Here is a 16,442-nt window from a genome sequence, read left to right as displayed (position 1 = left end):
CTTATCTACTTCTATTTTCTTTCCATCATCAGTATAACTACGTGAATAATTGTTAATGTTGAAATCTGTGAAAATCTGATTTGAGAACACATTTGATAACGGGGAGCTATTCAACTCAATTTGATCGTTCCTTAGATATTGATTTCTGTACTTTCGTACTTTCCGGAAGGTGAGGTTTCGAACCGTTCTTCTGGAAATGAGTGTTGAGGTGATGATTGAACTAATATCCATCTGTAACGAGGTGAGTAGCATAAGTTGAGTTTATAATTGCATTCGGAAAAATGTTTTTATTTTATTTCATGCTTGCTTGGAACCTTCTTTCAGTTCGACCCATGTAAAACATCCGACATAAACCACATAAACCACATCAAACTCATTGTTATTTTTCATTCGCAAGCTCAAGTTGTTATTGGTATCATACACTCTATTTACACCTTTCATTTTTAGAGAATTAGAAGTCTTTAAACTTGGTTGGCCCGAATATGTTAACGTTCTATGATTTTGCTCATCGTCTTTTGAAATCGATAAATTTTTTTTATGACTACATTTTGGAGAAATACGTTCTCAGAAAGTTTATTCCACATAATCGCAGTTATCCAAATGAAATAGTTCTCAAACAGTGAAGTTTGAACCTCAAAAAGATGGGAAGCCACAGTCCGTCGCATATTTCTGTTATGTTCCACTCTTGGTGGAATAAATGTGCCAAGTCACTTGAACGCGTCTACAATCAGGCGGATGGCTCTTTTCTGGATAAAATCCAGCAGCTTCAGGGTATACTTAGGGGCGGAGCTCCATACATGTGAACAATACTCCAAAGAATGTCTGATCTAAGCTTCATGAAGCATCACAATTTGCTGAAGTTTGTACAGTTTTCTGTTTCGAAACAGTGTTCCAAGCTTTGGAGAAGCAGCTTTTGCAAATCCAGTGTCATGAAAAAGCGAAAACACCGCAACCAGCCCACGAAGCTGAAAGGTTTTCGAGAAACTTGGATGAAATCGTAAACTAAGATGACTGTCAAGAAGCAAAATACTTTCCAAGAAAGCTAATAGGAAAGAGTAGAGATAGACAACTGGATTACGTTGAAAGAAGGTTGCAACAAATTTCAGAGAAATGGGTAATTAGTAGGGTAATACAAAATATTGTACTATGGAATGAAATTTGATGAAACATGAATTTTTCCACTAACAGTTTTTGTGAAGTTTTCACTATAAACAATTCACAAAATCGTAATACACATTTCACAATTCGATAGCTCCTTCAGATGTGTTCATATTTAGAATTTTTCGGTGGAAGTGATACAATAAAGTGTTCCTCGAATACATTATTCCATTTTTAGTTAGTTGTGTCATGAGCATTGATGCATTATGTCTCTTGTGTATTAAATGTGCTTATGAAAATGTTAACTGTTTCATAGTTAGTGATACCAGTGATCAATTTGATACAAAAATTTTCTGCTCTTTGGATTCGCTGAATATCGATACTTTCTAGATGAAGTTCAGTGTATATTATTGCGAAAGTTAGGTTGTGAAACCAGAAGAGCATTTTTTCTCATTGCGATTCAGTGTTTTGTGAATGAAAAATTTTCAAAGTGTGTAGCTTATTTTAGCCTCATATTGCTTTTTGTAGCCTATTGTAACCTCAATTTGTAATCCAGTATCAATGTCGTTAACTACATTATCGATTATTTTCAGTTCTTTTTCTTCTAACTCACAAGTGAAATACTGAATTGAACAGGTTAATTCCTAATTTATTTGGTGAACATCCTGTGTTGTATACAATTTCTAGTTAAGTTTGTCAGTGATTTGTTTACTTGTCAAGTTTTAATTGAATTCATTATCGATGTGAATTAATACATTTGTTGAATATTTTTACTAATAATGATTTCACTGGAACTTCCAACTGCGTCAACAATAAGTGGTTTTGCTGATGTACTACAAAAAGAGTGCTTGATAGATATGTGACACATCGAAAAAGCGATATCTGGTATTGAATCATTAATGCATTTTTTTTTCAACTCTGGTCTCATCTAGTTACGTAATTGGGATGAAAACTGCAGAAAGTTTAAAAAAAAAAACAAATTCTTATTTGAATTGAACGATATATTTTCAGGAGTGATTAATTTTTGGAAAAGAAAGTTTTTGGCTGTCTACTACTTCATCTTAATACAAAAAATGTGGGAATCTTTCAAAGGAAGGAAGAAAGTAATCAATTTGAAAATAAGTAACTCTATACATGGATGTGTAGATCATGCAAAGAACTAACTTTCAGACACAACCTGGAAGAAAGCCCTCCCGAATACTGAATTATACAGAAATAATTTTTTCTTTCGTGCATGTAATTCAATGTTGATATGAAAGTAACTGTTTCGGGAGGGCTTTCTTCCAGTTTGTGTCTGAAAGGTACTTCTTTGCATGATCTATACATTCATGTATAGAGTTACTTATTTTCAAATTGATTACTTCCTTCCTTGGGAAGATTCCCACATTTTTTGTATCAGAGTAGTAGAAAGTGTTCATTATGCCAAATTAAACGTCTATTACCTGAGATGGTGGGAGTTCGAATGATATTTTAACAACAGTTAAATATTATTTGAAAAATAAATCCTGCAAAACAATTGACTTCGTTTTCGATGACATTTCTACAATTTTGGATAATACAAGATTTGAACAGAAAACAAAACTTTAGGTCTAAGGTAATTGTTTACTTGAACAATAGCAAAAAAGCAACTACAACATGAATTTCCATATATTTTTCGGTAGCGAAAAGCTGCTCGGCCTTAATATTTTTGAATTTCCTTAAGTTTCTATTATTTCTCAGAATAGTTAAACGGTGTCGACATTTTGATGTTAATATGTTAGAAAAACGAACTCTGTTACTTCAACCTGTCGTTTGAACTTTGAAAAAACACTGAATTTGAATAGTTTTCAAGTTTGCAACTAACAAATTATCATAGTTGTTTATCATTTTCACTCATGATATAGATAAAAAAATCACGGACGACAATGATTTGAGAGTACCCCTGTAGTAAGAAATAACATGATGCAAACTGATAAAAAAACGAATAAATAGGTTACATACGGAATGTACTCAAGAGTAGCATATTTCCAATAGAAGCGTTAAATAAAAATCAGCTAATCGGTTTTTTAAACATGTGATATTCAATAATGTAGGTTAATGTCAAATCGTCCGTGCTTTTTGATGTGTGTTCCCCCTCCCTCCATTTTTCCCTATGCCTCGATACAGTATGAGAATTTGATGACTGATTCTACTAATGCTAATTCTTGTGCTAATATATTTCATAGTTACTGATAGAAACAACATATCTACAACAATAACATATTTATTTTTTCTTTGATAAATAATATATTGAACTTCGACTCTACAGATAAAATCTCTACTCAAAGTGTTGGTTGTGGATCAGAACTTGCCCTCCTCACAGATAAACTCAAATGTTTTTGCAGTTTCGTGCAATTTTTTTCCTGACCTCTCTGTATTGCAGTATTATTTTGGATGATTCACCCTGCTTATTGTCAACACTAATAAAATCCTTGAACAGTCTGCGCTACTATAACAACTTAACAACCAATGTTGAAAGATAAGCCCTTCGTAATTGTCAGCTTTCACATGTTTAGACTTCTGTTGTTCGTATAATAATGACAGCTAGTTAGTGAAACACATTTTTTTTAACCTATTCCATCAAGAATGATTTCATGATAGAACTTGATATCAAAATCGAAGTATTCATTAATCATCAATTTCCATCAATGCATATCCATGCATAAAAAAATCACTTTTAAATTTGAATATTTATGATAAGATTATTACGAAATGCGGATAAAAATATTTTATTCATTTTCGATAAAATGAGATATCTTTAATTTAAATTTTTCTTTGATATAGTATCTGCCGCCGTTTCTATTTGGCTAGAAGTAAGACTCTTATTCTTCAGTTCTCACCTTTCTTAGGTCCCCTCTTTTTTAATGATATTTTCCACTCTATATCCCCAGGTTTCTGTGTGTGTTACGCTAATGACACTACTTTCATTCAATCCAACAACAACAACGAAATCTCCACTAATGTTGAACGTAAAGCGGAACTCCGGTTCAGAGCAAACAGCCTAAACGTCCACAAGAGCAAATTTCAAAAAATGATATGCTCCTCAAACAAAAAGTTATGTGGATCGGAAACTGTCAAGCTGCTTGGTCTGACCTTTGATAATGACTTGAGTTGGCAAACCCATGTTGATATATTATCCAAAAAAACTATCCGGTCAGCTTTTTCTCTTGAGACGTCTTAAAAATTTTTCAAATTCTTCAACCCTCCTCTCTTCATATCACGCTCTTTTCCTCTCTTATTTGAATTACGGAATTATTTTATGGGGGAACTCACCTCACTCTGTTAGAGATTTCCGTCTTCAAAAACGAGCTGTTCGTTTGATGGCTGATGCCGAGAACTCTTCAAGAAGCTTAGGATTCTATGTCTTCCTTCTATCTATATCTATCAAAGTCTCCTCGAAATACATACAAAAAAAACTGAAATTGACAGGAATAACGGTTCCTTCAATTATTCAACCAAGGAAGCAGACCATTTGAGGGCTCTTAGATATAAACTTGCAATCGCACAAGGCAATTCCCTGAACTTGCATATGTAAAATAATCTACCACGTGAATAGAGAAATCTTGATCTCATCCCTTTTAAAAAGAAGATGAAACAATTCTCAGTAAATTTTAATTTTTATTCGGTAGAAGGGTACGCAATTTCCAATTGATAAGTATGTAGTTTCTTACCAAAAATAAATTAAAATTATTTATCTTTACTCTTCGACGAGCGTTCGATATTCTTCCAGATTAACCTCATGCAGTTTCTACTAGACATTTAAATCATCTAAAAGAACAATTCGTTCAGGCCAGCCTCAACACCCTACACAGTAGGTTAATGGACTGACACCTATCAGAAAACAACTACTCCCCTGGCTAATACCACGAAGGGCGTTGGATTATATCCGACAGGTGTCAGTGCAGGATTCTTCACTGAAGTTATTCCTGCATATGCTGTTGGCGATACAACTGCCGCAATAGATTTTCAATTATTGGAACACACTTGCAGACCGGTTTCGGGCTGTTTGGCCACTCGTCAGTGCAAGGTAGTGTATATCATCAACATAAAGTCGATGATTTCCGATAATTGAAAATCGAATTCCGTCAGAGTATCATTCCTCGAACTAAGCTGAAGACTACAACAAACAACAGGTTTGTCGTCGCTCCATCTGCCTGTGAACGAGGTAACCAACTGCATATCCAAATTTGCCCAATTCCTCGTAAAAGGAAAGAAATCTTTCACGTATAGTCAGTGGGCATACTTGAAGACTGGCTATAAATCAAATCATCTAAAAGAACAATTCGTTCAGGCCAGCCTCAACACCCTACACAGTAGGTTAATGGACTGACACCTATCAGAAAACAACTACTCCCCTGGCTAATACCACGAAGGGCGTTGGATTATATCCGACAGGTGTCAGTGCAGGATTCTTCACTGAAGTTATTCCTGCATATGCTGTTGGCGATACAACTGCCGCAATAGATTTTCAATTATTGGAACACACTTGCAGACCGGTTTCGGGCTGTTTGGCCACTCGTCAGTGCAAGGTAGTGTATATCATCAACATAAAGTCGATGATTTCCGATAATTGAAAATCGAATTCCGTCAGAGTATCATTCCTCGAACTAAGCTGAAGACTACAACAAACAACAGGTTTGTCGTCGCTCCATCTGCCTGTGAACGAGGTAACCAACTGCATATCCAAATTTGCCCAATTCCTCGTAAAAGGAAAGAAATCTTTCACGTATAGTTGTTTCACGAGTAGTTGTTTTCTGATAGGTGTCAGTCCATTAACCTACTGTGTAGGGTGTTGAGGCTGGCCTGAACGAATTGTTCTTTTAGATGATTTGATTTATAGCCAGTCTTCAAGTATGCCCACTGACTATACGTGAAAGATTTCTTTCCTTTTACGAGGAATTGGGCAAATTTGGATATGCAGTTGGTTACCTCGTTCACAGGCAGATGGAGCGACGACAAACCTGTTGTTTGTTGTAGTCTTCAGCTTAGTTCGAGGAATGATACTCTGACGGAATTCGATTTTCAATTATCGGAAATCATCGACTTTATGTTGATGATATACACTACCTTGCACTGACGAGTGGCCAAACAGCCCGAAACCGGTCTGCAAGTGTGTTCCAATAATTGAAAATCTATTGCGGCAGTTGTATCGCCAACAGCATATGCAGGAATAACTTCAGTGAAGAATCCTGCACTGACACCTGTCGGATATAATCCAACGCCCTTCGTGGTATTAGCCAGGGGAGTAGTTGTTTTCTGATAGGTGTCAGTCCATTAACCTACTGTGTAGGGTGTTGAGGCTGGCCTGTACGAATTGTTCTTTTAGATGATTTGATTTATAGCCAGTCTTCAAGTATGCCCACTGACTATACGTGAAAGATTTCTTTCCTTTTACGAGGAATTGGGCAAATTTGGATATGCAGTTGGTTACCTCGTTTACAGGCAGATGGAGCGACGACAAACCTGTTGTTTGTTGTAGTCTTCAGCTTAGTTCGAGGAATGATACTCTGACGGAATTCGATTTTCAATTATCGGAAATCATCGACTTGATGTTGATGATATACACTACCTTGCACTGACGAGTGGCCAAACAGCCCGAAACCGGTCTGCAAGTGTGTTCCAATAATTGAAAATCTATTGCGGCAGTTGTATCGCCAACAGCATATGCAGGAATAACTTCAGTGAAGAATCCTGCACTGACACCTGTCGGATATAATCCAACGCCCTTCGTGGTATTAGCCAGGGGAGTAGTTGTTTTCTGATAGGTGTCAGTCCATTAACCTACTGTGTAGGGTGTTGAGGCTGGCCTGAACGAATTGTTCTTTTAGATGATTTGATTTATAGCCAGTCTTCAAGTATGCCCACTGACTATACGTGAAAGATTTCTTTCCTTTTACGAGGAATTGGGCAAATTTGGATATGCAGTTGGTTACCTCGTTCACAGGCAGATGGAGCGACGACAAACCTGTTGTTTGTTGTAGTCTTCAGCTTAGTTCGAGGAATGATACTCTGACGGAATTCGATTTTCAATTATCGGAAATCATCGACTTTATGTTGATGATATACACTACCTTGCACTGACGAGTGGCCAAACAGCCCGAAACCGGTCTGCAAGTGTGTTCCAATAATTGAAAATCTATTGCGGCAGTTGTATCGCCAACAGCATATGCAGGAATAACTTCAGTGAAGAATCCTGCACTGACACCTGTCGGATATAATCCAACGCCCTTCGTGGTATTAGCCAGGGGAGTAGTTGTTTTCTGATAGGTGTCAGTCCATTAACCTACTGTGTAGGGTGTTGAGGCTGGCCTGAACGAATTGTTCTTTTAGATGATTTGATTTATAGCCAGTCTTCAAGTATGCCCACTGACTATACGTGAAAGATTTCTTTTCTTTTACGAGGAATTGGGCAAATTTGGATATGCAGTTGGTTACCTCGTTCACAGGCAGATGGAGCGACGACAAACCTGTTGTTTGTTGTAGTCTTCAGCTTAGTTCGAGGAATGATACTCTGACGGAATTCGATTTTCAATTATCGGAAATCATCGACTTTATGTTGATGATATACACTACCTTGCACTGACGAGTGGCCAAACAGCCCGAAACCGGTCTGCAAGTGTGTTCCAATAATTGAAAATCTATTGCGGCAGTTGTATCGCCAACAGCATATGCAGGATTCTTCACTGAAGTTATTCCTGAAGTTATATGCAGGAATAACTTCAGTGAAGAATCCTGCACTGACACCTGTCGGATATAATCCAACGCCCTTCGTGGTATTAGCCAGGGGAGTAGTTGTTTTCTGATAGGTGTCAGTCCATTAACCTACTGTGTAGGGTGTTGAGGCTGGCCTGAACGAATTGTTCTTTTAGATGATTTGATTTATAGCCAGTCTTCAAGTATGCCCACTGACTATACGTGGAATACTAGACATTTCATATATAGTAGTAGGGCATGCTGCTGTGAACATCGCATCGCAAGGAGCTCCGTTGTTTCGATAGTTTATGTAGTGTCTTCAAAGTATCTTTAACAAATTTTTGGTGGTTCGAGTACTCACGAAGTATTATCTAAGCGTACACAGAGTAGTGGGAAAAAAGGTAAACTAGAAACGACACTTTGAATATCAAACAAAGCAGTACTTATACATTGTTGCCAGTTGTGAGAATGAGTAAAACGAGGAGCAATATTGTGTCGAATTTTGATGATGGCCAACTCGATACACTAGTCGAGAAGCTAGTTCCGAAAATCAATACCAAAATGGACAGTCAGATGGAGAAAATAACCGAACTGTTCAAGCAAATGGAAGCCAGAATGGAGAACAAAATTTGTGATCTAGTTAGAAAAACTGTGGAAGAATCTACTAGGGAGAATAAGCAGCATATTAAATTAATCACAAAGAAACTTGATTATATAGAGCAAAAATCAAGAATGAACTCTTTACGACTGGTGGGAATCAGTGAGATGCCTAACGAAAATCTGCCAGAGAGAGTTCTTAAAATCATTAATGAAGACTTGAAAGTGGCGTGCAATGTCTTGCAAATTGATAATGTATTTCGTTTAGGCAAATCACCAGACGTAAACACGAAACCAAGAACAGTTGTCATTAAATTCGTTACTAATCTAAAAAGAAATGAAGTATACAAAGCAAAGTCGTCATTGAAGGGAAAAAGAATATTTATCAACGAAGACCTTACAAGTCAGCGATATAAACTCAAAAAGAAAGCTAATGAAAAATATGGAAACGTCTGGACTGTAAATGGACGAATTTTTGCAAAATATGGCAATGGTGTAAAAATTATTGATGAGGACTCAGACCTTTCGTAGAAACAAAAAAGTTTGTAAACATAAAAAGTAGTATGGGTACGAATTTGTTTTGTGTATCCTGTAAAGGCTTTCGCACACTACAGATTTCTGTCAATGCAATTTTCTGTTGATCATTATCAGACATAATATATAATCCATAATTCATTTTTTTATTCAGAATTACTGAATTTCTTTTTATGAGAGCTCATAGCGTACCTAGTTTTTCAGCAAGTGGCCTATACCATGAACGTATACTACCAGAACTGTAGGGGACTTAATACAAAATTATTTGATTTTCATAGTAGATCACTTGACGATGAGTTTGATGTCATCCTAGCAGTAGAGACGTGGTTGCAAGATGAAATAAGTGATGGGGAGGTTGTTGACGCGGAACTATATAACATACTTAGAGCCGATAGAGATTTGATACTAACTAATAAGAGTAAGGGAGGAGGAGTATTAACAGCAATTAAGAAAAATTACAAAATATTACGTTATGTCAAATATTGCAGATTTTTTGAGGCATTGGTAGTTGACTTCAAGGTGAGTAATCAAAAATATACTATGGTCCTTATTTATATACCACCAAGCAGCTCAAATGATACATATAAGTCAATGTACGAATTCCTGCAACAACATATAACCAATATTAATAACACATTTATAGTAGGTGATTTCCATATACAGGGTATTACCAACACATTTATTGACAACGATAATTTCAACGAGCAATTCAACTTATTACGAGATTTCATTGATTTCGATTCATTTAAGTTATTTAACGATATAAAAAATGATCAAGGAAGAATATTGGACCTGATAATGGAGTCGGAATATAATACAATTGAATTGGTTATTGTATAAACGAAACAACTCCACTTTTTGGTCAAAATGAAGTGTTATATACATATTTCAGATAATTAGTCAGTGCACCGTTGAGTCTATAAAGGAGACAAATCCGATTTACTATATGAACATTAAAGCGTCACAAAATTTTGGTTGAGTGTATAAAGGAAATAAATCCACTACTTGTTCCCTTCATACACTCAATGTGAGGGCGTTGCAAGCGGACTTTTGACAGCAACCAGTAGTAATCATTCTAAATTATTATTAGTATGCATTAGGTATTGACTAAAGTAACATTATTTTGTTGTTTTACGTGAAACTACGTAGTATTTTGTAATAAAATAGATGAGAATATGTCATATTCCAACAGTGATAGTGGAGAACCACAATGTAAACGAAAAAAAGGTGTTCGAAACAGTGAAAAGTATAATAATAATGTTCGGATTCAAGCAAGATTATTTGGGCAAAAGTACACAAGTCAAAAAGGAATCGAAAGAGCTGCAAAACAAACAGGGCCGGACTGTAGGTAAGGATTCCATTGATTTAAGAAAGTTTTTCAAATTTGATCAGTCAATCAGCCTTTCTGGTAATATTGAATTTATTTAAATTTCAGATGTAAAAGAAAATGTATGGAGATGTTGTCACACGATGAAAAGATAACGATTTTCAAATCGCTTTACTGTGGTAAGCCCAAAAACGAACAAGACACTTTTTTGATGGGTCTTGTGGATGTTGAAGATATTGAAAGACGTAGGCCAAAATATCCGGAACCAAAGCAGAATCGTCGAGGTAATTTCAAATATCATGTTCTGAACGGAAGCGTGCGACGTGAAGTAGGTAAAAAAGCATTTCTGAGTCTTTATGCTTTATCAAGTAAAGCAGTTTTCCGTCTGACTACACTACTTTCGAATTACTCTAGACCCACTGACAAACGTGGTCGTCATGGTAATCGAGGTAATGCTATACCTGATGCTATTATCTGTAAAATCCATACTCATATTTCTGCATTTCCGACGAAAGAAACTCATTATGGTAGTAAACCATTAAAATACCTTGAATCGACCTTAACAGTAAAAAAAATGTATGAAATGTTTTGTTTGGAAAATGGAGATCTTGCAAAACGCGTTAAGTATGAATACTACTTAAAGCAGTTCAACGAAAATTTTGGATATCGGTTTGGTAGACCACAAGTAGATGTCTGTCCAACATGTGAAGAGTTGGCAGTGAAACTAAAATCACATGTGCTAAACGACAACGCAAAGCGTGTGGCTAGTGCAGAACTAATAATACATAAGAGACGTGCCTCAAAGTTCTATAAAAAAATTGAAAATGTCCGAGATTTGTGTGCCCAAAACCAACATATCGGTGCGATTGTTTTCGATTATATGCAGAATCTGCCTTTACCTGATATGCCAGTAAACGATATGTTCTACCTTCGAAAACTTTGGCAATATGTTTTTGGTGTTCACAACTTAAAAACCAATGATGCTACATTTTACACATACTTTGAAGGTACCGTCAAAAGGGGTTCAAACGAAGTTGCAAGCTTTCTGAAGGATTACCTAGATACAATACCAAAACAGATTACCGAACTACATATCTTTAGTGATGCTTGTGGCGGACAGAACCGCAATCATACTATTATTAGATTGTTATCAGCTCTCACCATGCATGTAAGGTTTACCGAAATTCATCAATATTTTCCTGTTCGTGGCCATTCATTCCTGCCATGTGACAGGGATTTTGGTCTAATTAAAAGAATAGTGAGACGCCGAGATCGAATTTTCACACCAATGGAATATATTTCTATCATCGCTAATGCAAAGAAAACTCGACCATATTTTGTGGTCAAATTAGTTCAAACCGAAGATATACTAGACTACAAGAGTTGGTGGCCTAAATATTTAAAAAAATCTTGTACAGAAACTACTACTAGGAAGAGGGGAGCAGGGGAAAATCGCCAGAAATTCAGCATTTCTACGTACATACACTTCATTTATAAAAGTTCTACACCTGGTTACGTCATTGCAAACGATTTCATAGATGGGTTCGTAACATCTACATATAACTTAGCAAAAACTGCCAATAAACCGCAGTTACCTACTGACCGAGCCTACACACAAAAAGTGCCGATTAAGACAAAGAAAATAGAAAATATCGCAAAAATCGTCAAGTATATTCCTGACGAACATCAACCCTTCTACACTCAATTTGAGAATTGGCCCACTACTGCCTTGGAGTACGATTCCGAGTGACAATAATGTATAAGTTTTTATTTAAAATATGTTTTGATTTTCTACAGTTTACATTAAAAATGTTCCCATGTTCTGCATCATTGTTTTATTACCTTTATTTGCATTATGTTTGCATGATAATACGATTTATCGTATAAAGGAAACAAATCCAGCTGTTCAAAAATCACCTGTCACTTTTATGTTCCATCTCAGCTCTTTATGTTATACCTCATTGTATTTGGGATGCTTATCCCTTCATTTCTTCCTTAGTGCATTTTTGAGTTGGACTTACCGTTTGTGTGATAAAACGTTTTTTTCAATTTTCTCGAAATCGTCTATGTTGGACATGTTCCCTTTATACAATCACCGATTCAATTGTAGTAAGTAGAGACTTTCTTTCTTTTGTAAAAGAAGATTCCTATCATCCAACTCTTAATTTCACAATCAATACAAAAAATATTAAAAAACATACATATAAAGTACAGGAATCCTGGTATAATTTCAAAAAAGCCGACTTTCAACAGCTAAGTATAGAGGTGAGAGATGCCGACTGGAGCCCCGTTTTTGATGAAACAGATGTAAATAGGGCTCTGGATAAATTTTATACAGTTTGGAACAACGTGATAGCAAATAATGTACCTGAATATATATTTTATAAAAATGCGAAAAAGTTTCCAGTTTGGTTTACAAATGAAGTTAAAAGCATACTGAAAGAGAAGAATTACTATAGAAAAATTAAAATGAAATATAATTGGTATAATGAGAAATATAAAGAATTACGTAGGAAGGTTAAGAATCTAATTAGGAAGGAGAAAAAGCAATACATAAAAAATTTGGAATCGAATGTTACTAAACACATAAATGAATTCTGGAATTATGTGAATAGTAAAAAAACAAATAAAACTTGCTTGGGCAGCTTTACTTATAAGGGCGAAATGGTGGCAGATGAGGGTACCGCAGAATCGTTTGCAAATTTTTTCTCATCTGTTTACTGTGAAGAAAAAGCATCATACAATGTAAACCTGAATGATTCTAGTATGACAAATGACTCCTTTCAAATACATACAATAACTGAACTTGACTATAATGAAGCTGTAAAAAAACTTAAACCCAAAAAAGCTGCGGGAATTGATGGCATCCCTCCTTATATATTGAAGGGCTGTTATGAATGGTTAAGAGGTCCATTACTTCATATTTACAATCTAATAGCTGAGTCAAATATTTTTCCTGAATTTTGGAAAACATCTATTACCATACCTATATTCAAATCGGGGAATGAAATAGAAATTGAAAATTATAGAGGTGTCTCAATTATGTGTGCTCCGTCTAGGTTATTGGAGCAAATTATATATTCGAAACTGTATAAATTCGCAAATAAATACATAGCACCTGAACAACATGGCTTTATGACCCAGAAGTCAGTAAATACTAATTTATTTATTTTTAGCAACCATGCTTTACAAAATAAATCTCAATTGGACATAGTATTCATAGACTTCCGTAAAGCCTTTGATCAAGTAAATCATGATGTGCTTTTGCTAAAAATTAGTAAATTTGGGTTCAATTCAGTTCAATTTTCTTGAATTGATTAAAAATTACTTGAGAAATAGATATTTCATTGTTAAACACTTCGGGAAAATTGTATGCTAATTCCGGTGTTCCTCAGGGATCAAATCTAGGACGTCTTCTATTCTTATTATTCATTAATGATTTACCCTCGGTCTTACATCATTCACATTGTCTGATGTTTGCAGATGATCTCAAAATTTTTAAACGTATCCAGACTGTTAGAGACTGCGTATCATTGCAAAAAGACATCAACAACATTGTGAATTGGAGTTATACTAATAAGTTATTATTCAATATAAAAAAATGTTATACGTTAACAATATCCCGTTTGAAAGATGTGATCAAATTTGAATATCATATGGATGGAGAGGTCCTGGGTGAAAAAACCGAGGTGGAAGACTTAGGCATTACTTATAATAGTACTTTTTCCTTCACAAAGTATATAATGGTATTAGTAAAATCTGCAAATCGTATGTTGGGATATTTAATGAGACAAACGCGTGAATTTAATAATATAAATACAATTAAATTACTCTACTATAGGTACTATAGTTAGACCAAAACTGGAGTTTGCTTCAATAATTTGGACAGAAGAATACAAAACTACTTTAAAAGAAATTGAAAAGGTTCAAAACAAATTTCTTCGATATCTCTATTTCAAAAAATATCATAAATGGCCCGATTACAATTTAATACGAGCATCACGGCTAAGGAGCGAATTCAAAATATTATCATTAGAACAAAGACGCAATTTGTCAGCCCTGATATTCATATATAAAATAATTAATAATCGAATTGATTCCCCCGAAATCCTACACTTGATTCCGTTTCATGTCCCTTCACGCCGTACTCGACATACAATTATGTTCAATATTTCTGTGTCAATATCTAGCACTAGATCACCTCTCGCAACCATGTTGATATTAGCTAATGAATTCAATGAAATAACGGATATTGATTGGTCTTTACCATATTCCAAATTCCGTAACACAATACTGAATAATATACTGAATATATCTTCGTGAAAATTGAATCTACCTAAATCTGTACCCCAACAGTTCTTATTGTAGGTACGTAATAAAATATATTTCTTTTTTAAGTTGAATTTACATTGTATATATTGTTAATAATAGGAATCCATGTAATAAAACTTAACAAGTTTGTATGGATCAAATAAATAAATGAATAAATAAATAATACATTGTTACCATTCTTTACCTCTTAAATTTATACATTTTCTCTATATATTATCTTTTTATCTTCACTTATTTTGTATTATTTACTTCATCATTTATGTCCATAACATGATGAAATGAATGAATTGAATTGAATTGAAATCCAATTGGGGACTTGTTTGTTTCTTCCCTGAATTTCAAATGTTTCCATTGCACTTTATCTATACGACATAACATAATGCAACGAATTAAAGAATTAACTGTCTTAATCAAATTTATTTTTAACAATATTTCACTATCACAACTAATTTATATACAACACTTAGTAACTAACGCTTAATTTATCTTCACTATTAGATTCCTTTCTTTAAACGCACGATTCACTTTCTAAGTACAGACTACTCCTCGGGACGGAGAGCGACCTTTTTATATCGTCAACGAACGTTCCGGATTCCTCTGCGGATTTCTCTGTGTTGCGATCAGACATGCGTTTGCTGACTGGAACATCGGTCAGGGCCGGCTTCAGATTCATTACAATAACTTATAATGTTCGCCATCAACTCACATTCAAATTTACAAGATAGGTGACTGAAATAGACACTACCTAAACATCAAAGATTTCGTATAGTAACAAAATGATATTCAAATAAATGAAGTATACTGACATACAGGTTTCTACATTCTTTGTTTGGGAAGAATAACTGAGCATTCTAAATGATTTCAGCAATAAGTTTTCAATATACAGTGTGTCTCACATCGAGCTTCTATTAGAAGTTTGGGATGAAGTGGCAAAGTTGTTATATGTTCAAATATCAATACATTGAGATTTTTGAGCATATCAATTCGGAATTTTTAAAAACGCGAAGATATATTGGTCTCCGAATTCTGATCACATCAATATCCTTTTAGAAGATATAAGATATGGATAAGTATGGATATGTTATATCTTGTTTTTCACGATTCACTTTTTAAAAATTGGTTTATTTCTTTATGAAGACTTTATTACAATATTTGAATATAATGTGAAAAACTTGGAACATTAACTGAAGACTAAGTAATTGATATGAACTCTACTTGAGAATGAATAAATCGTTAATGAACAATTTTCTGACCTCGCAGGGTCTATTTATATGTTTGGTATGAAAAACAATATTTGAACAGTGTCAGCAATTGCTTTGTCTGGAACACAATTGTTCATCTTGCTGATACTGCACAATTAGCACTTTTAGCAGGAAGCTAAATTATCGCTTGTAATTTAATACGTGTGAGACGCTAATTCGCATATAACAACTCCCCTTTTATACAAAAAGTTGTTGCTTTTTGCTGCAACTTTTCACAAAACTGGAAACTGGTGTTGAGTTGGATTTCCTCTTCTATAGGTTCCTGGAGGTTGATACTTGGTCTTCTCCTGGGGATGAATCTCGATAAGATAAGGGATGGTTGTCTGTCTGATCTTGGATGATCCGGGGTGGTTGACTCGAAGTGGATGTAATACCGATTCGTATTGGTCCTTTTCGTCTACATTTGCAAACGATGTAAAGTATGATTAATACAATGATCAATGTTATAGTGCAATATGTGAACCATGATATGTGCTTGTTCACAAACGGCTCATTGATAAGTTTATCCAATTCTTCGGAATATTGGTTTAATTTATGTTGAACGATGTTCAACTCGTCAACGTTGATTTTGTTGAGTTTCA

At 34.9% G+C, this 16,442-nt stretch overlaps 1 protein-coding gene across 1 annotated transcript in view; it reads left to right on the top strand.

Annotated features, from left to right (window-relative positions):
• Positions 1-87: 87 nt before the first annotated feature.
• rk (G-protein coupled receptor rickets) overlaps positions 88-16,442 on the top strand; it is a 453,352-nt gene continuing 436,997 nt past the window's right edge. Inside the window, exon 1 of the mRNA XM_074169822.1 lies at positions 88-241. The gene's annotated coding sequence lies outside the window, so the exon portion shown is untranslated. The remainder of the gene's footprint in view (positions 242-16,442) is intronic.

The sequence above is a fragment of the Leptinotarsa decemlineata genome, unplaced genomic scaffold (assembly GCF_025532065.1).
Source record: "Leptinotarsa decemlineata unplaced genomic scaffold, Ldec_3_MD MMD2_P_RNA_scaffold_6, whole genome shotgun sequence".
In the NCBI taxonomy this organism is placed as follows: Eukaryota; Metazoa; Arthropoda; class Insecta; order Coleoptera; family Chrysomelidae; genus Leptinotarsa; species Leptinotarsa decemlineata.
Note: the sequence above shows the minus strand (reverse complement) of the source record. Positions and strands in the feature narration are given on the sequence as shown.